Below are 22,791 nucleotides of genomic sequence, written 5' to 3' on the forward strand. Positions count from 1 at the left end.
AGAAATTGCTGGCCAGGCGCGGTGGCTTATGCCTATAATCCCAGAAATTTGGGAGACTGAAGCCGGTGGATCACCTGAGGTCGGGAGTTTGAGACCAGCCTGGCCGACATGGTGAAACCCCGTCTCTACTAAAAATATAAAAATTAGCCAGGCATGGTGTTGGGGCCTATAATCCCAGCTACTTGGGAGGCTGAGGCAAGAGAAATCACTTGAACCCCAGAAGCAGAGGTTGCAGTGAGCCAAGATCCTGCCACTGCACTCCAGCCTGGGCAATAGACTGAGACTCCATCTCAGAAAAAAAAGAAAAAGAAATTGCCACAGCCACCCCAACCTTCAGTACCCAGCACCCTGATCTGTTGGCAGCAATCAACAGAGAGACAGGACCCCATCACCAAAAAGATTATAACTTGCTGAAGTCTCAGATGATCAGTAGCATTTTTATCGATAAATTATTTTAAATTAAGGCATGTACATTGGCGTTTATAGACATATTGAAATTGTACTCTTAATAGACCATAATATAGTGTTAACATGACTTTCATGCATTGCAAAACCAAAACATTTGTGTGACTCACTTTATTGCAATGTTTGCTTTATTTCGGTAGTCTGGAACTGAACTCACAATATTTCCAAGCTGTGCCTGTAAATAGGACAGAGATATAGTGAGTCCATTAATGGTCAAGAAATCTGATGATAGTAAACTAGCCTCAAGATTGAGGAAAAACTTTTCAGAAGAATTTGGGACTGTTATGGTCCTCACTCATGCGTGCAATACTAACCTGCATGCCTACTTATGCCAAGAACTATCTTAAGAGATAGAGATGCACCAATGAACAAAACAGTCTCTGCTCTCATGGAGCTTGCACAGGACAGAGTGGGAGTGGCAGCAACCAGTGAAGAAATCTGGAAGTGTGTATACATGATAGGTCAGATGGTAAGAAGTGCTTTAAAGAAGAACAAAGTAGAATAAGAAAATAGAGAGTGAGAAGGTGCCATTTGAAGTTAAATGGTCAGAAAAGAGCCTTCTTATGACAGGGTAATAATGAAGCAAAGGCCTGGATAAGAGAGGTAAGCCATGCTGCTACCTGAAGAGAAAGCATTCCAGGCAAAGGGGACCACACATGCAGAGGCCCTGGGGCAGAAGCACATCTGCCTGGTTTCTCTGAAGATTGCAATAATAGAGGGGAGCCTGATGGGAATAGAGATCAGAGAAGTGTCAGGGGACAAGATGGTTTAAGACCTTCCTAGCCATGGAAGGTTTTTTTCTTTTTGAGACGGAGTCTCGCTCTGTTGCCCAGACTGGAGAGCAGTGGCGCCACCTCGGCTCACTGCAAGCTCCGCCTGCCATGGAAGGTTTTAAGCAGATGGAAAACATTATTTGCCTTACGCTTTAAAACACTTACTCTGGATCACCTGAGGTCAGGAGTTCGTGACCAGCCTGGCCAACATGGCGAAACCCCATCTCTATTAAAAATACAAAAATTAGCTGGGCTTGATGGTGCATGCCTGTCGTCCCAGCTACTCGGGAGGCTGAGGCAGGAGAATTGCGTGAACGCAGGAGATAGAGGTTGCAGTGAGCCCAGATCGCGCCACTGCACTCCAGCCTGGGTGACAGAGGAGACTCTGTCTCAAAATAAATAAATAAATAAATAAAGACTTACTCTGGTTGCTCAGTGAAGAACAAAGTGCAGGGAGCAAGAAAGAGTAAGTGGGAGAGAAGTCAGGAGGCTATTTTGATAATCCTTGAAAGCAGTGATGTAAAGTGAAGCAAGGTGCACACAATGGTTGTGGCAAGGGGAGCTCAGATTCTGAACACAGTCCAACAGTGTATGCTGATAGGAGGTGTCAGAGACAAAGAGGGTCAGGGCAAGTGTCCTGGCCTAACAGCTGGTACGCTGGAGGCGCTATTTACTGAGACGGAGAAGACTGAGGAGTGTTGGGCCCAGGGGTTGAAGGTGGAGGAGCAAGAATTTCCTTATGGATGTGTGATAGTTAGTTGTCTGTTAATCTTCCAAGTGGTGATCATTAGCAGTTAATTAGATATGAGCCTAAATTTTAGAGGAGAGGTAGGAGCTGGAAATATGTGCTCATCGACCGTGCACACGTACGTGGAATTTAATGCCATCGGGCTTCCTGAGATCACAGAGGCATGAGCGCACCTAGAAAAACGGTTGAGAACTGAGACCCAGGATACTCCCTTGTTAAAAGGTAAATGTTCCTTTTACATTTTGAATTTACAGAAATGATGACACAGTAGCCAGCTGCTGAAACTCTGCTTGGTTCAGAGTAAAACAAAATTTTATCGAATCACCAAATGCCATTTAAAATTCAGAATACTTGCAGACATCCCAAATATCTTAATAAAGATGAAAGCTAAGTTCAGATTGGTAGCCTAGACTCTGCCTTCCCTGATCGTCTATTCAAAAATAACAATAATGATAATAATAAGAAGAAAATATTTATGGATCACTAGATGAGTTGCAATACACTCAAAGGTAGATTCATTTCTTTTCTACTATACCACTGTAACTATCAGTCTATAAAATAGTTTTATTAGAAAGGCACAGTCACTCTCAAGCCAATAGCAGCGTATAAATACAGGGCAAGGAGCCTGGTGTGGGGAGGCTGAGAAATAATTGAGAGAACAAGTAGATATGAAGCTAACAAATAATACTGTCAACCAGAATTAGGCAGATAGGCCAGAGGCTACACAAGTGGCAGGTCAGGACAGGTAGACAGAAGCCAGGAGTGAGAGGCGGGAGGTCCAAAGTGCAATAAAACACTCAAGCACCAGTCAATCCGTGGGAGCTGACAGCGGGAGGGGCATCCAGGTAGAGGAGAGGGAATGGAGGTGTGAACAGGAGGCAGGAGGGCACAAGCTATTTGATACGTTTGGAGAGTGAGGTGCTTTTTTGAGGCTAAGAAAATAACTGGAAGCCAGAATCTGGAGGACTGGGTAGACCATGTTAAACAGCAAGCACCCGATTCTGCACGTGTTGGAAGCCAGTGCAGGGCTTCTAAGCAAGGCAGCGACATGATCACACTGCATTTTAGAAAGGGTATAAATTAGGCATGGCCACAGGCAGGAAGACCTGAGGGATATCTTACAGTCAGGGATAAGGGTCTAAACAACAAGGTGGCCATGAACATGCAAAGAAAGAAGACTGAAGAGACTTTAGAAGGCAGGCTCCACGGGACCTGAGTGAAGGGGTTTGGGAGACTCATAGCTTTCTACTGTGAAGTCAAGGATACCAGAAACTATTGGAATAAAAGAAACAGTCCTAGGGCTGGGGGTAGGTGGATGAATGTGGTTCCATTTTGAACAGGAGGAGAAAATTCAGGTAATTCATTTTGACTGATAAAGCAAAATAATTTGAAGCTGAACATTATAGAAGCAACAACAATTTGTATGATTCTGGGGTGTAGGAAACAGGCCCATGAAAGCACAGTATTTCCTGTTTCTCTTCTGATTCAATAAATAATAAGAATATTTTCTGTTAAGGTTTTTGATAACCTGTTGTTTCAATTAGTCAAAAGGAGACAAGATAAATTTGAACTTAAAAGCACAGGAAAATCAGTTGTCTTTTTAGAAAAAGTGACTCAGTATTTCCTATGGTCTTAAATCATCCTTCAAATAATGGGCTATGAGACAAATGAGATCCTACTTAATTATCTAGCCTTTTCCTTGATAGATTAAAAACTATACCAAAATCTTACTATACTGCAAAGACACTAATTCACTCAATTGAGAATCCACAACATACAAACATATAAATCAAGAGAATTTTAAAAACAATCATTGTGTTCAACATGGGAAGATTATTCCAAATTTTTCTACATATTTTAGAACAATTTCACAGTTAAAAACCCTGTACTTTATAAAATCATTATCCAGTATTTAACAAAGTATATCTATAACAATATCGACATTGGAACTTAACAGTTTGCAAGGCACTTTTGATACATCACATTTAAAGGAAGGCAGCAATGAGTTCAGTACATTCACGGAGATTAGAAAACAGTAGTTTTTGAAGATTGCATTCGTTCATGTAAGTCCAAAAGTTTGAACTATTTCCTACCCCTACTATAGGTTTAAGCCTATTCATTGTTATTCATTGTGATTTGGTATTTAAATAAATCATGAAGGTACAGCACACCCCATGAAAGCACTGAGGTGCCGTAAGGCTGCAACGCCAGAGGCGGCAGGTTGTAATTTAGTTCAATCACGCATTTGTTATGAGAACTCTGACAAGCTTCAGTTCTAAAGTAAGCTTGGAAACACAAAGAAACTCTGTGAAAAATACTACACATGTACACGGACACACATACACACACACAATCACTCCTCTCTTTTCAGCCTGGCATAGAAGATGTAAGTGTACCAACAAATGATCTCCAACGAGCAGATGAAACAGAAAATTCAAACAAATGCCTGGGTAGGAGTTGTAACTTCGGCAAACTGCCTCTCAGATCTGCCTCGTAAACCCATACTTATTTTTCACAACTAACTCACATAGCACCTCCTCGGTGACACCTTTCATTTTCTGCCCACCAGATATACCTGCTGACCCAGTGTATCCTCTCGCCCAGAACGCAGGGCATCTTTTACAGGGGGCTGTATCTACAGGGGGCTCTATGCTTTGACAGGAACTGAGGACCTACAGGCAGCAGTTTTTCAATTCATGTTTGTGACTCTCATTACAATTTCCTGCCTCAGGCACCCAGCAGGTGGTAATAAATGCTGATTGAACACTAAAACCTTGGGATGCTACATAATTATTCTAAAGGATAGTCATTTTTAAAAACATTTCGGAAGTTCTTTTGAAACTGACTTTTTAGATTATGAAAATATCTCAGTGGTAAGTCTTTGGTTTTCCAAGTTCGATCTTATTTGATGTTAGAAACTGTCCAAGCTGAGCGTGTATCTCTGTGCCTTTTGTTCTCTCTCCCCTAATGCCAAGGAAGGGTTTCTTCTACTTACTAGGCCAAATGTTCCACAAATGAATGTTAATGAATGAACAAATTAATAAATGACATGAATGGGAGATCAAACTGCATAAAAGCATATTTATTCAAAAATGAGAGGTGACGATTGCTAACATGTCATAACTAGACTCTGTCCCGACCTCGGCAAGCCACAACTTTGACAATAAAGAGGAAAGAGGATCAAGCCCTAAATACCACAGGTGCACTAAGACCTTCTCGAACATGCCCGAAGAAGACGCCCTCGCAGAGGAGAGATGATGATGCACAGGCCTGCTCAGAGATGCCTGAGAATTTGACTGGGACGGAAGGGATGAAACGAGGTTTGAAAGGAAGTAGAAATTGTTAAACTCCTGACCAGGAGATAACTGCCGTCCTTCTCTTATATCTGCCCCTACTTTGGGCTCCAAATAACTCAGAACTAAAGTGCCTTGAGCAGAGGCTCTGGTGACTGCCCAAAAGTGGCCTTCATGGGCACCACTTCCCACTCTGCTGCCCTGCCTCGCTTTCCCCCTAGCCCTAACCGGATGGATGACAGATGTCATTCCCTGGTTCCCTAACACTCAATTCTAGCCCCTCAGTTTTCTAGCAAGCATCCAGCTTCGCTGTGTCTAGCGAAGACCTCAGAAGTACAGTGTGACGGAAATTCAGAGGCAGGGAGGAGAGAAGGAAGGAAAGAAGACCCTGAGCTGGATCCATACACATCGTCGCAATTCACCCACACCACAGTCCTGTAAGGTATGTGCCATTGTACTCAGAAAACTGAGGCTCAAAGAGATTGAGCAACTTATCTAAGACCTCGCAGGTCCTGAGAGCAGAGCCTGGATTCCAAACACCTGGGAGACTCTGAAATCCATGTTAGCTCTTCTACACATGAGCCCAAAACGCAGCTGTACACCAGCAAGGCTGACTTCCTCTTGAGGCTTATCACTAACTCTGAATAGAAGAATCCTCAAAGTGCTTTATAAGCAGTAGCAGCATCATGGGAATAAGTGACAAGTTCCCAGCATTACTGCTGTAAATGCACTTGAACTTTTTCTCCATACATGGAGTCAAGAATAAGGAAAAAGGATCTAAAGGGGAAGGAGAGAAGTAAAATGGGACTGAGCCTTACACTTGTTGACCAGAACAGATAATGTTGGGATTTTCCTTACTTTTTTCCAGATAAATCCAATAAAGACGTCTGTTCCTGTTACCTAAAACCAACTCAAAAAGTTTGCTCCCCCCCCAGCTTGAGCGGCTTTGTATAGAGCCCACAATTGAACATTGGTTCCTATGGCAAAGATTCATTTCAAGGCTTTTATAGTATTATTCAAAGCAAGTTTGATTTCAGCCTTGGCAACCGTGGGCAGAATGTCAGCAGTGCTCCCCGTATTAGTTATTGGAGGGAAAACGCTGTGAAACTCTAAAGGCCTTGATTATTGGGCCAGTGAAACATTATGCCCTGATCAGATGGAGCAAAGCTTCGGCAGGGTTAGTGAGCCACCTTCCGAGGGTACCAGTGAAGCTTTCGCCTGCTGTTTCAGATAAATGACTTTCATTTCACTGTTGGCTTGTGCTTGATAAGGTTATTAGATTGATTCCAGTTGTTTGCAATGCCCTGAAGGCCTTAAAGGCAAATAATGTGGTAGCATCCAGTGTCCTCCTAATACACTATTACTTTTCTAAGGAAGGTTCTTGTCATAATACCCTGGAGATCAACAGAAAATATTCCACTTCTTATCATATATTAATTTTGCTCTGGAATAAATAAATGTAACTCCCAGAATGCTAGTGAGGATGTTACACTGATGTTTATTTGTGTGTCTTAATCTGTAGATAAACACCAGGGTCTCTTTAATTCATGATTCCAAGTTTTTGGCCACAGCAGTACAAGTATCAAAACATCTATTCTCAATTCGGAGTTGAGATTTCTAATAAGAATTCTATTTTCTCCATAATCAAAAAATAGCATCAGGAAAAGTCAACATCTAAAAATACAGATCATTGAAAAGTAGATCCTTCTGCCCTTAACAGAAACAAACTATAAAATCTGAAGTTAAAATTATTCCTTGTACCAGCCTCCTAATTTACCCGGAGTTAACAGAAAAGTTATAGCAGTGCATGAAGCTCTGAGGCTTTGATGGGTGTCGACACAGACATCCAGACCCGTCATTTCACACTGGGTGGAATACCAGTCATGGAAATCCCACAGGGAAAAATCATTTCTGAAGGTATCTGGTCTTATGGATTATAAAATTAAACTTTCTTATCATTGAACCTAAACCAAAATAAGCTTCCTATATAAAGGTTTCTTTTTTTTATTTTATAAATTTTTTTATTATACTTCAAGTTCTAGGGAGATATACCTAATGTAAATGCCGAGTTAACGGGCGCAGCACACCAACATGGCACATGTATACATACGTAACAAACCTGCACGTTGTGCACAAGAAAGTTTCTTTCAAGAGTTAAGACTGCCTCCTGTCATCCCCCTTAATACACACACACACACAGAGAGAGAGAGAGAGATAAAGAGAGAGAGAGAGAATTGAGAGCGTAAGTCCTTTTCTCCCTTAGACTGATTTTTTTTTACTGTTATTTTCAGCCACTTTGTTAATGGTGGGGTTAAAGGGCAGGACAGACGTAACATCCATTTCACATACATGTTGCAACATCAGAGATGCTGGCTTTCATTAAAAACACCAGATCTAAGTTCCTTCTAAAATATATTTTAAAAAATCAGTACACTTGGCACTCTGGAAATGCTGAGATTTTATCAAGAATGCTGGTTATTGGTTCTGAGTCAACTGAATATTATCTTCACTATAAACTATGATTTACTGTTCCTATCTTACCTGTACATATTCAAAGTGAGTGATTTCTCATGTCTAGCAAATTGTTCTTTAGGTAATTTGTTCTTTAGGTTTTTTGTACAAAAGTACAAAATAGTTTCCACAGCAAACTTTCCGGTATTTGTTATTTTGAAGCTACATATTTTGGAGTAAATTTGGGTTTTGTGGCCATGTCAGGCTTGAGCAGGATAGCAAATGTATAAATTGAGTTCTCTAATCATAATCTCAATATATGAATTCTTACTAATTAAAATACTTTGCACCAGCAAAAAAAAAAATTTCACATATGTTTTTAGGAGGTAGTTAAATAACTCTATATAAAATTAAGTGCACTTTCCGCTCCTTTCTTCAGTGACTAGAAAACTTCCATACTTTTAAAATAATCAAATAATAATTTTAGAGAGCAACAGCCCTCAGCTCTTTGCTGGTGCTTATCATACTCCTTTCTTCCCTCCACTCTTAGCTCTGCTCGTTCCTTCTTGTCTGTGATGATAATAAGAGAATGTGGGTGGGTCGGCCCTTCTGTGTAGTTCCCCTTTCCACATTTCCCTTCCAAAAAGCCAGCCAAGCCACCAACCAAGAAACAGTGCAACAAAACACAGACGGCGAGTGGGAGCTTCACCTGAGATGACGTGGTTTTCGGGTCAGTCACAAAATGCTGCTTGGCTTCATAGTAGAAAGGCAACAATTCTTCAAAAATACCAAGAAGGTCACAACCCTGACAAGGTCTCTCATTACCTTCCTCCTCTCGTCTCTTTTTTCTCCACATTGTCTCCCATAGTCGGCAGCAAAACACACAAAACACACAGCAGACAGGACGGCCGGGCGCGCGGCTCCCGCCTGGAACCCCAGCACTGTGGGAGGCCGCGGCGGGCGGATGGCGAGGTCAGGAGATCGAGACCGTCCTGGCTAACACGGTGAAACCCCGTCTCTACTAAAAATTTTTTTAAAATGAGCCGGGCGCGGTGGCGGCGCCTGTGGTCGCAGCTGCTCGGGAGGCTGAGGCAGGAGAATGGCGGGAACGCGGGGGGCGGAGCTTGCAGGGAGCCAAGATGGCGCCGCTCACTCCAGCCTGAGCCACAGGGCAAGATTCCATCTCAAAAAAAAAAAAAAAAGAATGGTTTGAAAGCGATTGATGTTTGTAAATAAATCCACAACAGGATCCAAGCTGAAGAGGTGAACGCGTCAGCCTGATGGGACAGTTCTCAGCATGTGGAAACACAGGTAAAGTCTAGCCTATGTTACATTGAAAACAATGCCAGTGCATTCTTCCATGTTAAGGTTTTTTTTTAAAGCTAAAGTGTGTTCCTCGCTGTGCTGAGCACAAGCAAGTTTTAAGAGTTTTGAAAGTCTGGCAAAAATAGAAAAAAAAACAAAACTGTAGCGGCATTGAACTGCACAATGTACGCCTTGGGCATGCACAAATTTTCAAAACAAAGGAAGGACATCATCCCTCTCTACAATGTGGTTAGGCTGATTTTTAAGAAATAAAATGTAAGAAATCAGAAAAGCAAATATTTGGCACCTACGTGTCCAATATCTGGCACTGTGCAGAGTAGAAGAGTGAAAGAAAGAATGAAGAACAAAGTGGTTATTTTGCTTCAGGAGTTTACTATCTATAGTTAGAAACCAATATAAATATTTTGAGTATGTTTCAAAGAAAGAGCAAGCAGACCGGGTGTGGTGGCTTGTACCTGTCATAATAACATTTTGGGAGGCTGAGGTGGGAAGGTTGCTTGAGCTCATGAATTTGATACCAGCCTGAGAAATATAGTAAAACTTCATCTCTATAAAAAAAATTGAAAAGAGGCAGAGCAAAAACAAATATGAAAGAAAACATTAGAAATCAGAGCTTGGGCAAAGAGTTCAATGTGAGCAAAGCAGCTCTGCCTTGGGGGACCTCTGGAGCATCCCAGCTTCCTGTAGAGGTCCCACCACATGGCCCTTTCCCATCCCTGGGAACCGTCTTCTGTATCATGCCAGGATTTTCCCCCAAAATTCTCAACCTAATTTATTCAGCCAAAACATATGTATTTTTTGAATCCTTACTAAGAACAAGGCACTATTCTACGTAATGAAAATACGGCAATGATATAAAACAAAAATATCCTCATGCAAATAACATTCCAGTGAGAAAAGACAGATCATTAGTAAAATGAATATGTAAAATGTATAATATGCCAGAAGGTAATAAGCGGTACAGAGAAAAATTAAGCATGGAAGGGAGCCAAGCAATGCTGGGAGTGGGTAGATGTGAAGATAAAATGCTCAAGGAGGGGGTAGGAGGCAGAAGAATGGCCTTTCTACATGTCCATATCCCTATATGGCAAAAGGGACTTGTTGATGTGATTAAGTTACAGATTGTGAGATGAGGAGATTATTCTGGATTACTCACGTTGGCCCAACGTCATCACAAGAGTACTTAAAAGCAAAAGAGGGAGGCAGGAGAGTCAGAGGCAAGAGGCATGACAGCTGGAGTCAGAATGATGCAGTTGCTGGCTGGAAGGGGGCCAGGAGCCAAGGGACGCAGGCATCCTCTCCATGCTGGAGAAGGTAAGAAAGTGATCTCTCTCCCCTAGAGAGAGTGTGTGTTCTTTTAGGCTACTAGATGTGTGCTAATTTATTCCAGCAGTCACAGGAAACTTATACAGAAGGTCTCACTGAGAAGATGACATTTGAACAAAGATTCCAAGGAGGCGAGGGCACCAGCTATGCAGATATATGGGGAAGAGCAGTCCAGGAAGAAAAGGTCAGCAAACAGCAGAGTGCACGCCTAGCCCAGGTGCATGAGGTAGAGAACACTGGGAGTCAGAAAGCTAACAGGAGACAGGTTGGAGAGAGGGACTGGGTGGGTCAACTCACACTCAGCCTCACTAGCTATTGTAAGCACTTTGGGTTATTCTGACACACAGAGTATAGGAGAGTCTATGAATATTTATAGAAATTTTGAATGTTTACAAGACGAATAAAAGTGGTATGCTAGTAAACCTATTGGTTGGGTGGAGGGGAAGCCCATATTTGTAGAATTTGCTGATTTCCATTGTGTAAATATTTCTACTGATGGTTTGACAAACACTTCACAAAATTCCTGGGTACTAATTATCAGCTCCAGTAGAGCGCTGCATGTATGACACCTCATTTGCCAATTCCACACTAGATTCTACTGGGGACAAGCAGTTTGAGAGTCAACTAGTGGCAGAAATAAGGAAGTCCTCAATAAAAATCAGTATTTACTTTTGACAGATGCGAGATTCTGGAACTTATTTCTCTTTGTCTGCTCTGCCTGGTAATTAAATTATGATTTTAAAAGAAATGGTTTTAATTCCTTATCAGAATGCTGCCACCAAATAAATAAAATACATATTTTAACTGTATGCAATCTTGTCTGTATTATACTGTTGTCAACAAAAACATTATCAGGGGCCACCTTCACGAAAGGAGATATGTGATAGAAGCTGGAGTTGTTGGAATGAAAAAAAGTCAAATTTTACTTTGGATTAATCAGAGGGAAGAAAACAGATGGATAGGAAAGGAGAAGCAGGCTTAGCCAAGTTGAAGAAAGAGGCTGAACTCAGGAGGCAGTGGGAGAATAGGATCATAGTTTGAAGAGAGCTATGAGGCAGTTTAATCCAGGTGAGGATCATAATCCCAGGAGACCCAATCCCAAACACCATAACCCTGAATCTTGAAATCCTGAAAGATCAAAATTCCTAAAGTCTAAATTCTTTTCTAAATAGAGACAGGGAGAATTAGTCCATTCTCATGCTCCTAATAAAGACTTACACGAGGCTGGGTAATTTATAAAAGAAAGAGGTTTAATTGACTCACAGTTCAGCATGGCTGGGAAGGCTTCAGAAAACTTGCAATCATGGTGAATGAGAAAAAGAAGCAAGGCACCTTCTTCACAAGGCAGCAGGAGGTGCTGAGCAAAGGGGGAAAAGTCTCGTATAAAACCATCAGATCTCGCTCACTGTCATGAGAGCAGCATGGGGGTCATTGCCCCCATGACTCAGTTACCTCCCACTGGGTTCCTCCCACCACATGTAGGGATTATGGAAACTACAATTCAAGGTGAGATTTGGGTGGGGACACAGCCAAACCATATCATTCTGCCCCCAGCCCCTCCCAAATCTCATGTCCTCACATTTTAAAACATGATCAGTCCCCCAAAGTCTTAGCACATTCCAGCATTAACCCAAATGTCCAAGTTCAAAGTCTTATCTTAGACAAGGCAAGGCCCTTCTGCCTATGAACTTGTAAACTAAAAAGCAAGTTAGTTACTTCATAGATACAATGAGGATACAGGCGTTGGGTAAATACACCTGTTCCAAATGGGAGAAACTGGCCAAAATGAAGAGATGGCAGGCCCCATGCAAATCCAAAATTCAATGGGTCAGTCAAATCTTGAGGCTCTGAAATGATCTCCTTTGACTTCATGTCTCATATCCAGGTCATGCTGAAGCAAGAGGTGGGTTCTCAAGGCCTTGGGCAGCTCCACCCCTGTTGCTTTGCAGGGTACAGGCCCCTCTTGACTGCTTTCACAGGCTAGTGCTGTCTGTGGCTTTCCCAGGCATATGGTGCAAGCTGTCAGTGGATCTACCATTCTGGAGTCTGGAGGATGGTGGCCCTCTTCTCTCAGCTCCACTCGGCAGAGCCCCAGTGGGGACTCTGTGGGGGCTCTCACCCCACATTTCCCTTCTGCACTCACTGCCCTAGCAGAGGTTCCCCATGAGGGCTCTGTCCCTGTCACAAATTTCTGCCTGAACACCCAGGCATTTCCATGCATCCTCTGAAATCTAGGCATAGATTCCCAAACCTCAGTTCTTGACTTCTGTGCACCCACAGGCCCAACACCTCATGTAAGCTGCCAAGGCTTGGGGCTTGTACCCTGTGAAGCCATGGCCTGAGCTGTACATTGACCCTTTTAGCCATGATTGGGACACAGGGCACCAAGTCCTGAGACTGCATAGAGCAGCAAGGTCCTGCACCTGGCCCATGAAACCATTTTTTCCTCCTAGGCGTCCTGGCCTGTGATGGTTTGGGCTGCCATGAAGGTCTCTGACATGCCCTGAAGACATTTTCCCATTGTCTTGGTGATTAACATTCAGCTCCTTGTTACTTATGCAAATTTCTGCAGCCAGCTTGAATTTCTCTCCAGAAAATGGGTTTTTCTTTTCTATCTCATCATCAAGCTGCAAAATTTTTAAAACTTTTGTGCTTTGCTTCCTCTTGAATGCTTTGCTACTTAGGAACTTCTTCCACCAGATACCCTAAACCACCTCTCTCAAGTTCAAAGTTCCACAGATTTCTAGGGCAGGGGCAAAATGCCATCAGTCTTTTTGCATAGCAAGAGTCACCTTTACTCCAGTTCCCAACAAGTCCTAATCTCCATCTGAGACCACCTCAACCTGGACTTCATTGTCCATGTCACTATCAGCATTTTCATCAAAACCATTCAGCAAGTCTCTAGGAAGTTCCAAACTTTCCCACATTTCTTTTGTCTTCTTCTGAACCCCCAAGCTGTTCAACCTCAGCCTGTTACCCAGTTCCAAAGTCACTTCCACATGTTTGGGTATCCTTATAGCAACACCCCACTACCTCAGTACCCATTTACTGTATCAGTCCATTCTCATGCAGCTAATAAAGACATACCCAAGCTTGGGTAATTTATAAAGGAAAGAGGTTTAATTGACTCACAGTTCATCATGGCTGGCGAGGTCTCAAGAAACTTACAATCATGGCAGAATGCGAAGGGGAAGCAAGTCACCTTCTTCACAAGGCAGCAGGAAGGAGAAGTGCAAGAAAAGGGGGAAAAGCTTGTTCTAAAATCATCAGATCTTTTGAGAACTCACTCACTATCATGAGAACAGCATGAGGGTAACTGCCTCCATGATTAATTACCTCCCACTGGGTCCCCATCATGGTATGTGATGATTATGGAAACTACAATTCAAGATGAGATGTGGTTGGGGACACAGCCAGACCATATCACAGGGTCTCACTTTATTGCCCCAGCTGGTTTCAAACTCCTGGGCTCAAGTGATCCTCCAGCCTTGGCCTCCCAAAGTGCTGGGATTACAGGCATGAGCCACTGTGCCCAGTCCTAAAGTCTAAATTCTTAACATGTAAAATCCAGAAAATCACAGTCACAGGATAGTTGTACCACATTAGTTGCATCGTGTTAGATATAACTGTTGCTATGTTTTCTCTTTATTTGGAAATTATGTATGGTTTGAGGGAGTCCATATGGGTGTCAAATCTACAAGGGGTGGACTTGTGGACTTAATTTCAGGTGTCAACTTGACTGTATTAAGGAATCCCTGGAAAGCTGGGGAAGCATTATTTTGGGTACGTTTGTGAGGGTTTCCTCAGAAGACATCAGTGTGTGGGTCTGAGCGTGGGGAAGATCTGCTGTCAATGTTTTGAATGTCTTGAATATCATAGAAGAAGTGAACATGAAAGTAAAAAATGCACAAAATCTTGTCTGCCAAATTATGTGATTATGTACAAAGCCCCTCTACATGTAGCCCCTTGCTTGCCTTCACAAAATGCCTTTCGTCAAATAATAAAAAGAGTTCAACAGTGGCCTTCTGAGCCAGATACCTCCTGGCACAGAGCTTTCTCCAGTGCTACAAGACATCTTAAATCATGAACTAGTCTTGATTAGGGATTTGACGTCAAAAAGATAAACGTGTTTATTCACCACTAAGTCTAACATAACAAAACGGTGCGTGTTTCACTTTGGCTGATGGACGGCACTTTCAAAACTGCCCCCAGTGGGTTTTTCTTAATCAGCCTTCTACAGTTTATGCCCCCCCTGGATAACAAAATTCTGTAATTTAATCTGCGTGTTTACGGTTTAATAACTGGATAAGTGACGTACTTTATAAAAGCTTACTTGAAGATTTGATGGGCTTTGCAGAAGAAAATAGATTTCAATTGGGTCCCCAAATTCTAATGACAAGTTTTTAATTAGGTGTGATCAAGGCTTCTAAAGGTGAATTGCAAGTTTTTACCAGTAAAGTTTGTATCTTCCAGTTCATTTGCCAGAAAATTCAAGTGAGTGGATTGGCCAGGCCATATGGCAATGATGAAAATTTTAGTTTAAAAATATGTCATTTGTCTGTATTGGCATTCCTTCCACCTGATAAAATTCCAGGAGCTTTTGATAAATTAAAACCACAATTGGCCGGGCGCGGTGGCTCAAGCCTGTAATCCCAGCACTTTGGGAGGCTGAGGCGGGCGGATCACGAGGTCAGGAGATCGAGACCATCCTGGCTAACACGGTGAAACCCCGTCTCTACTAAAAATACAAAAAACTAGCCGGGCGCGGTGGCGGGCGCCTGTAGTCCCAGCTACTCGGAGGCTGAGGCGGGAGAATGGCGTGAACCCGGGAGGCGGAGCTTGCAGTGAGCCGAGATCGCGCCACTGCACTCCAGCCTGGGCGACAGAGTGAGACTCCATCTCAAAAAAAAAAAAAAAAAAAAAAAAAAAAAAACCACAATTGCCTGAGGAAACCAGAAAAATTACGGACTGACTTGAAAATAATGATGTTCGGCGGGCGCGGTGGCTCAAGCCTGTAATCCCAGCACTTTGGGAGGCCGAGACGGGCGGATCACGAGGTCAGGAGATCGAGACCATCCTGGCTAACATGGTGAAACCCCGTCTCTACTAAAAAATACAAAAAACTAGCCGGGCGACATGGCGGGCGCCTGTAGTCCCAGCTGCTTGGGAGGCTGAGGCAGGAGAATGGCGTAAACCCAGGAGGCGGAGCTTGCAGTGAGCTGAGACCCGGCCACTGCACTCCAGCCTGGGCGGCAGAGCCAGACTCCGTCTCAAAAAAAAAAAAAAAAAAAAAAAGAAAATAATGATGTTCAAGGTAGGATAAGAAATCATCTAGGCAACAGTGTTGCTGTTCAATCAAGAGTATTGTTTCTGCCAAATGTGTGGCCTGTATACGAGGGCCTGCAAAATGGATTTCCACATACTCAAAACAATAGAGAAGAATGGCATAGAAGATTGGAAAATGTAATAGGAAATGCTCATGTCATTGTGTATCAAATTATAGAAGAATTTCAAAAAGAGCAGTGCCACATAGAAAATGAATGTGAACTTATTTTATGAGGAGAGTCAAATCCTAAAAACAAAAAGGCAACTATTCATTGTGATGTAGGACTTCAAAATATAGTTAATGATCATGAAAGTCAGCCAGCAATTATGAACTCTGCAATTTCCCATAATCTATCCTTGTAATATACTCTTTATATGTAAATTTTCTTTTTAGTTGTTTCTTTTTCCATTTTTTCCACTATTTTAAATTGTCAGCATTATTTTTTACAATTTGCTATGCTATGTATTTCATCTTCATATCATTTCCAATACTGGAGGTATAAATTTTGCAAAGACTTTTAGAGAGTTCTAATTTGTTTTATGGGTTTTTTTCTTTTTCTTTTCTTTTTTTTCTTTTCTTTTTTTTTTTGCACATTTGACTCCACAGGAGTGCATTACCACAACGCGGACTTTGTGTGTAAGCATTGTATATGTACATAAAAGCATTAAGGCTTCCTCAGTAAATGAGGAGATACCCTTTTTGCACATTGGTGTCTGGGAAAGAGAACATTTCTCAGGATCTCAGCTCTTTGACTGCATATTGGATGGTGACCCTTCCCAGCTTTTGATGAATCTGGTCAAAAGACGTAGGTTGTCAGTTACAGCATTTCAGATGACCTCAGTTATAAAGCTGAGTGCACTCAGTTACCAACCATGCTTTTATACATTTTGCTTTTTGACTCATCTCTGGATGAGTACAACTCTTCTGCTCATTACCATTGTACCTTTAAGACTCTCGTTAGTATACCTGAGTGTTTATGCTTGCAAATATATGTATGTTATTATTGCCTATTGATTGTATAAAGTGGCCTAGGAAGTATTCTGTTGTGTTTGTATACATTTCTCAAATAAATCCTATCTGAAAAATATAAATAAATGCTTTTTTGTTTGTTTGTTTGTTTGTTTAGACAGAGTCTCACTCTGTCACCCAGGATGGTGTGATCTCATCTCACTGTAACCTCCACCTCCTGGGTTCAAGCAGCTCTCCTGCCACAGCCTCCTGAGTAGCTGGGATGACAGGCACCCGCCACCATGCTCAGCTAATTTTTGTCTTTTTAGTAGAGATGGGGTTTCGCCATGTTGGCCAGGCTGGTCTTGAACTCCTAACCTCAGGTGATCTGCCCGCCTAATAAATGTTTTTTAAAGAATGTGTTAATAACTTTTCCAGAATTGTATTTTCAGAAATTTGTTTCTTGAGAATTGTAATTTTCAGGATTTTAGACTGTAGAGATTTAGATCTTTTGGGACTTCAACATTTGGGATTATGATGCTCAGGATTGTGTCTTCCTGGGCTGTGGCCCAAACCCGTGTGGTCCAACGCTCTATTTCACACGAGAGGAAAGCAAACCATGTGCACAGATGCAACGAAGGCTTAAATAGGCGTCATGTATAGGTTATAGCCCAGGAAAACAGGATTAAGATGATACATAGCGACCTTTTTCCCAGTGAAAAAGGTCCACATTGCTTTCCTTGTGTGGAACTAAACACAGTTTCTGAATCAATATAAGTGAATGCAAATCAGCATGTTCACTTAACTGATGCTCCTTTATTGAAGGGGATAGAAGGGAGGTGATTGGAAGAGATGATGGCCAAGGACCCAGGACCTGGGGAAGCTGCAGTGGGTGAAGGGGAGAAACAGAGGAGCAGGGGCTGGAGAAAGAGTGGGGAGTCATCGACTACCCTCCTTGCTCCTGGCGTCTGGTGTTTGGAGCTCAGAGGTCTTCTCTAGGGCCTCAGAGAAGCTTCCACGTCTGTCCATTTCTCTTTCCCACCCCTGCTTGTATCACAAGTAAAGAAATTATTGACAACTGAGTCCCTGACTAGGTGGCAGGATTTTAGGGACCCTTCACCTTGTCCGAACTTCATATGGCCAGGCCATATGGCAATGATGAAAATTTTAGTTTAAAAATATATGACACTTTAGAAATGCATTGAGATAAGTTTAAAGTGTTTACTTTTAATTGGTGTGCTTTCTTTCATCTCACAGTAATAAGCTGTGGTTTACTTTATCGGCTGAATACTCACTATGCAGTCCTTTGTAAAATTTTGAAGGTCTGCAGTAATGTGGTTATTGAGCTTTGACAGAATACACAGAAGATCCCAGGAACCGCAAACTAATCCATCCACTATGCAGCATCTAAAGTGTTTGCAAAAAAAAAAAAAAACAAAAAAAAACAAAAAAACACCACTGAACAATTGACTTGTAGCAAAGCTATTAGGTTAGTGCAAAATTAATTGTGGTTTTGCCATTGAAAGTAATGAAAATAGTTGAAAGAATAGGTGTTCTAGTGTTCTAGCTGGACACTCTACAATGCATGCCACAACCATGGATCAATGATGTACTGAAAACCTAGAAAACCTAAACCAACTGAGGATCACTGCTGTGCATTGTTCCCATGGCATCATAATGTGGCAAACTGAAACTAAGCACCTGTAACAAGGGATTTTCAAGGGAATGAAAACATATTGGTTAAAGCAAACAAAACTGGCAATTTTCAATTTGCTCAAATCGAACTATTCACATACTTTGTATGCTTCTCTACAAAATTCAGAACTTTTGATAGAATCACCCTTAGGTAAAACTCTAAAGTGAACAGCGTCTGATCAATAGGTCACAATTCCTTTTCCCGTCTGTATCACAGACCATGTGTGTGAATCCATCACGTGATCTAATACGATTTGGCCGGTTGGAAAAGGTCTCTTTAAAGAACTAACACTCAGGCTGGGATCTAGAGCAAAGCACTGTAAACTTGAATGTGCAAATGAATCACCTGGGGACCTTGGCAACATGCAGATTCTGATTCATTGGATCTAGGGTGGTGCCTGAGTTCTAGCAAGCTCCCAGGGATGCTTATGTGACTGCCTTGGACACCAGTTACAATAGCAAGAATATAAGCAGATACGAGTCAACAAAGCAGGAGTGAACGCATCACGGCCTAGGCAGCCCTGGACCAGGCCAGCTCAGGGATCTGAGAGAAGAGTAACTGGACTGAGGTGTATAAGTGCTGCCATGAGAGGTGAGGCTGAGAAGGTGGATAAGATCTAGGTCAATGTGTTAAGTTCCTACTAAATGCAAGGCCAGGCTTTGCATAAACAGAAATAAGGCAAATCTAGTCCTTGCATCTTTAGAGCTTGTGGTCTAGCAGAATTACCTCATGAGTAGAAAATCATTAAAGATTTTTAAATGAAAGAGAGACATGATCTAATTGAAATTTTTGAAGAACCTCTCTGAGTGTGCCATAGAGAAGGTATTGGAGAGGCAAGACGTTGGAAAGAGGAGTCTATGTTTGCAGACCAGGTGAAAGATGGGGATGACAGAGGCGGATTATTTTAGCACATACTTTGAAGGGGAAATAACAGGACTTGGTTGCACGTTGTGATGGTAGGCGGTGGCAGGAAGAAGACAGCATCAAGGATGATGATGCTTTCTGGAAGAAGCAAATGGGTAAATGGAGACAATTTTTATGAAGAATGGTAAGGCTGAAGAAGAAATAAACTAACAAAAGGGAAATGATTGAGGAAGCAACATACATTTGGGGGCAGAACTCAAGAGTTGCGAGTTCTGATTTTAGGAATGCCTGTGAAAATTCCAGTGGAGATTTCAAGATGGCAGGTGCACATAATGTTTTGGAGCTTGGGAGGAGAGGTCTGTAGGAGTCATATGCATATAAATGGTATCTAAAGCCATAGGAAGTAATAAAACCTTGTCTAGAGTCTGTGTAGGCAGGGGTGTCCAATCTTTTGGCTTCCCTGGGTTGCACTGGAAGAAGAATTGTCTTGGGCCACACATAAAATATACTAACATTAACAATAGCTGATGAGCTAAAAAAAAATCATTAAAAAATCTCATAATGCTTGAAGAATGTTTACAAATTTGTGTTGGGCTGCATTCAAAGCTGTCCTGGGCCACATGTGGCCCACAGGCCACAGGTTGGACAAACTTAGTATGGAATAAGAACAGAAGAGGACCCAGGATTTAGGAACTTCAACATTTAAAGTTTGGGCAAAGAGTTTGGAGCTGATAAGAAAATAGTTCAAGCTAGAGGAAGAGGTCAGAAGTCTACTCTACTGAATGTTCCTGAGACCCCACTGGACTTATATATTACATAATATGTACAATATATGTTATTTGGGTGATGGATACCCTAATAGCTTTGAACTGACTACTCTGCATGGAACAAAATTGCACCTGTATCCCATAAATTTTATATAAACAGAAGTAAATAAATGGAAGGAAGAGAGAAAGAGAGGGAAGGAAGGAAGAGAGAAAGAGAAGGAAGGAAGGAAGAGAAAAAGAGAGGGAAGGAAGAAAGAAAGGAAAGGAAAGAAAGGAAAGGAAAGGAGGAAGGAAGGAAGGAGGGAGAAAGAAAGAAATAGAAAGAAAAAGAAAGCAAGCAGGGAGGGAGGGAGGAAGAAAAAGAAAGAAAGAAAGAAAGAAGAAAAGAAAGGGGGGAGGGAGGGAGAGTATTCGTGAAGTTTATGAATCACCAATTCTGGGGGCACTAAATTGTGTCCCCCCAGATTCCTATGTTGAAGAACTGATCCCCACTGCCTCAGAGGGGACTGATTTAGAGAAGGCCTTCAAAAAGGTAAGTGAGGTCAAATAAAGCCATATGGGTGGCTAAACCAATATGGCAGGTGTCCATCTAAAAAGAGATTGAGACAAAGGTAACACAGCCTGAGGACACAGCAGGAAGGGAGCCATCTGCAAGGCAGCAGTTCTCAGAAGAAGGCAAACCTGCTGACATTCCATCCTGGATTTCCAGTCTTCAGAGCTGTGAGAAGATAAACCACTCAACCTATGGCAGCTTGTGAGGGAAGCCCCTAGCAGTCTTATATAGTGACCTTAGCGCAAGCAGTCTAATAGGCTTGGTGAAAGCGAAAGCCAAACTGACCTGAATAAAGAGTGAAAGGAAAATGAGCAAGAGGAGACAGTAAGTGTGGAAAATCCTTGAGGAAAATTTGCCAAGAAAGGAGGAGATGGCTTAATAGCTAGAAAGACACACAGAGTCAAAGGTAAGGTTTCTCCAAGACAGAAGATTTTTTAAATGAAAAATTTATATTTAAATGCTGACAGAAGGCATCAAGAAGGAGAGAGATTGAAGATGCAGATGACAAAGGGAAGAGCAATTAACAGAATCCATGAAAAGTCAGGAAAAGAAGGGAGATTATTAGAGGGATGTCCTTTTACAATAAGAGGAATACTTCCTCCACTGCCCCAGGATTTAAAAAGCTTATATATGACAGGTAACATTCTACCTAATTATAGAGCTTTACACTTTTTAATAAATTTGGTTGTACATGATACAGTCACCCTGTGAATTCAGTGAGACAGTTTTCCACATTTTACATGAAAGAAAAGGCAGAAAAGAAGTGATTTGCTTGAAGTCACACAGAAATGGATGGTAGAACCATGCACCTTGTAGATGGCAGGGCTCCTGACTTCTCATTTCACACCAAAAATGTAGACAGAATTAGATATGACAGTTATTATATTTTTAAACCTTTCAAATAAGAATATCCTTAGATTTTCATTAACAAAGCACAAAGCATGTGATTAGCATCTGAAAATGTTTTATTACATGAACACTAAACACCAGAAGAGGTTTCCATTTTCCTGTGTATTTGAAGGAATTAAACAGCCCTCAGTCACACAGTTGGAGGAAACTCAAACAAGGGAAGGTTTGTTTGAAGCGATGAAATTAGCATGATGAAGTTTACAATACAAAGATTTTTGTTTCAAGACTCTGAGGTTTGGTAGGGAGGAAGGGGGAAAGGCAGATGACACCAAATAAGAAACCTGGTTGGAGAGGGGATGAGAAACATCAATTAGAAAGCTCTTCAAATTCAAACGGACCATTCAAACCATCCTAGACTAGACTCCAATCGGGAAAGACTGCAGGAAATGATCTCCTCCCACAAGATGGCTAACATGATTTAGGTAAAAAGCTTTTAGTTTTATGGCTGGGGAGGTAGCAATAAAGAAAATGAACTTCCTGCCAGTGATTCTTTTTCAAGCCCTGCCAATTCCTGTGTCTGGGGAAGCTATAAAGAATGTCCAGCCTCATGTCAAAAGAATTGCCACAGATCTCCAGCTTGCCTGCGTTCAAGCATCCAAACATCCCTAAGCCTGTTCCCAGGCCAGCCTGGAACTGAGAATCCAGGAGAGTCTTTTCTGTTCTGCTGCTGCAGTTACACTATCTACTTGTTAGCATAACCAGAGCCACCAGCAATAGATGCTAGAGAAATACACAGAGCAAAAAACAACAGCTGATGAAAAGCAGAATCTTTTCTTTTTGGCAGCAATACCAATAGCATGAAGCACGTCCCTTTGGGAGCTTCCCAAACCACTTCAAAAGCGAGTTTTCTGGTGTGGATCAAGAAAGCTAGGCAAATTGCCCCTGAGTGCATAGCCACTGGCCAAGATTTTGATGAGTGTAGGCAGCTCAGGACCCATCCTCAGCCCCGGTGCTGTCTTTCTCAGAGCTCTGTTTAATTCCATCAGGCACGGGCAGCATTTGGAGAAAGCTGTGTTGATTTTTGTGATCTTCAGCCAGCACAGAGGTAGCCAGTTCCGTAGCCTCCCAGCACCATCCTCCTCCTGCCCTGCCCCTTCATGACCTGCCTGGGCTCACTGGACCCAGATTTGCCTTTTGACCCTGTCAAAACCTCACCGTCCTGTGTGTCTGTTTCCCTTTGAACTACACACACTAACTAATTTGGTGAGCCTATTCAGTGAACTTCTTTATACTCATGGTCTAGAGGGCATTGAACACTAAAGGGTTTGCTAGAGATTGTCAAAATTAATTCTGTCTTCTTCCAACTGGACCAAGGCTTCTTTGAGTTAGCAAAACTCTGAGAAATC

This window comes from Trachypithecus francoisi, unplaced genomic scaffold, assembly GCF_009764315.1.
Source record: "Trachypithecus francoisi isolate TF-2019V2 unplaced genomic scaffold, Tfra_2.0 Lachesis_group2, whole genome shotgun sequence".
Classification (NCBI taxonomy): domain Eukaryota; kingdom Metazoa; phylum Chordata; class Mammalia; order Primates; family Cercopithecidae; genus Trachypithecus; species Trachypithecus francoisi.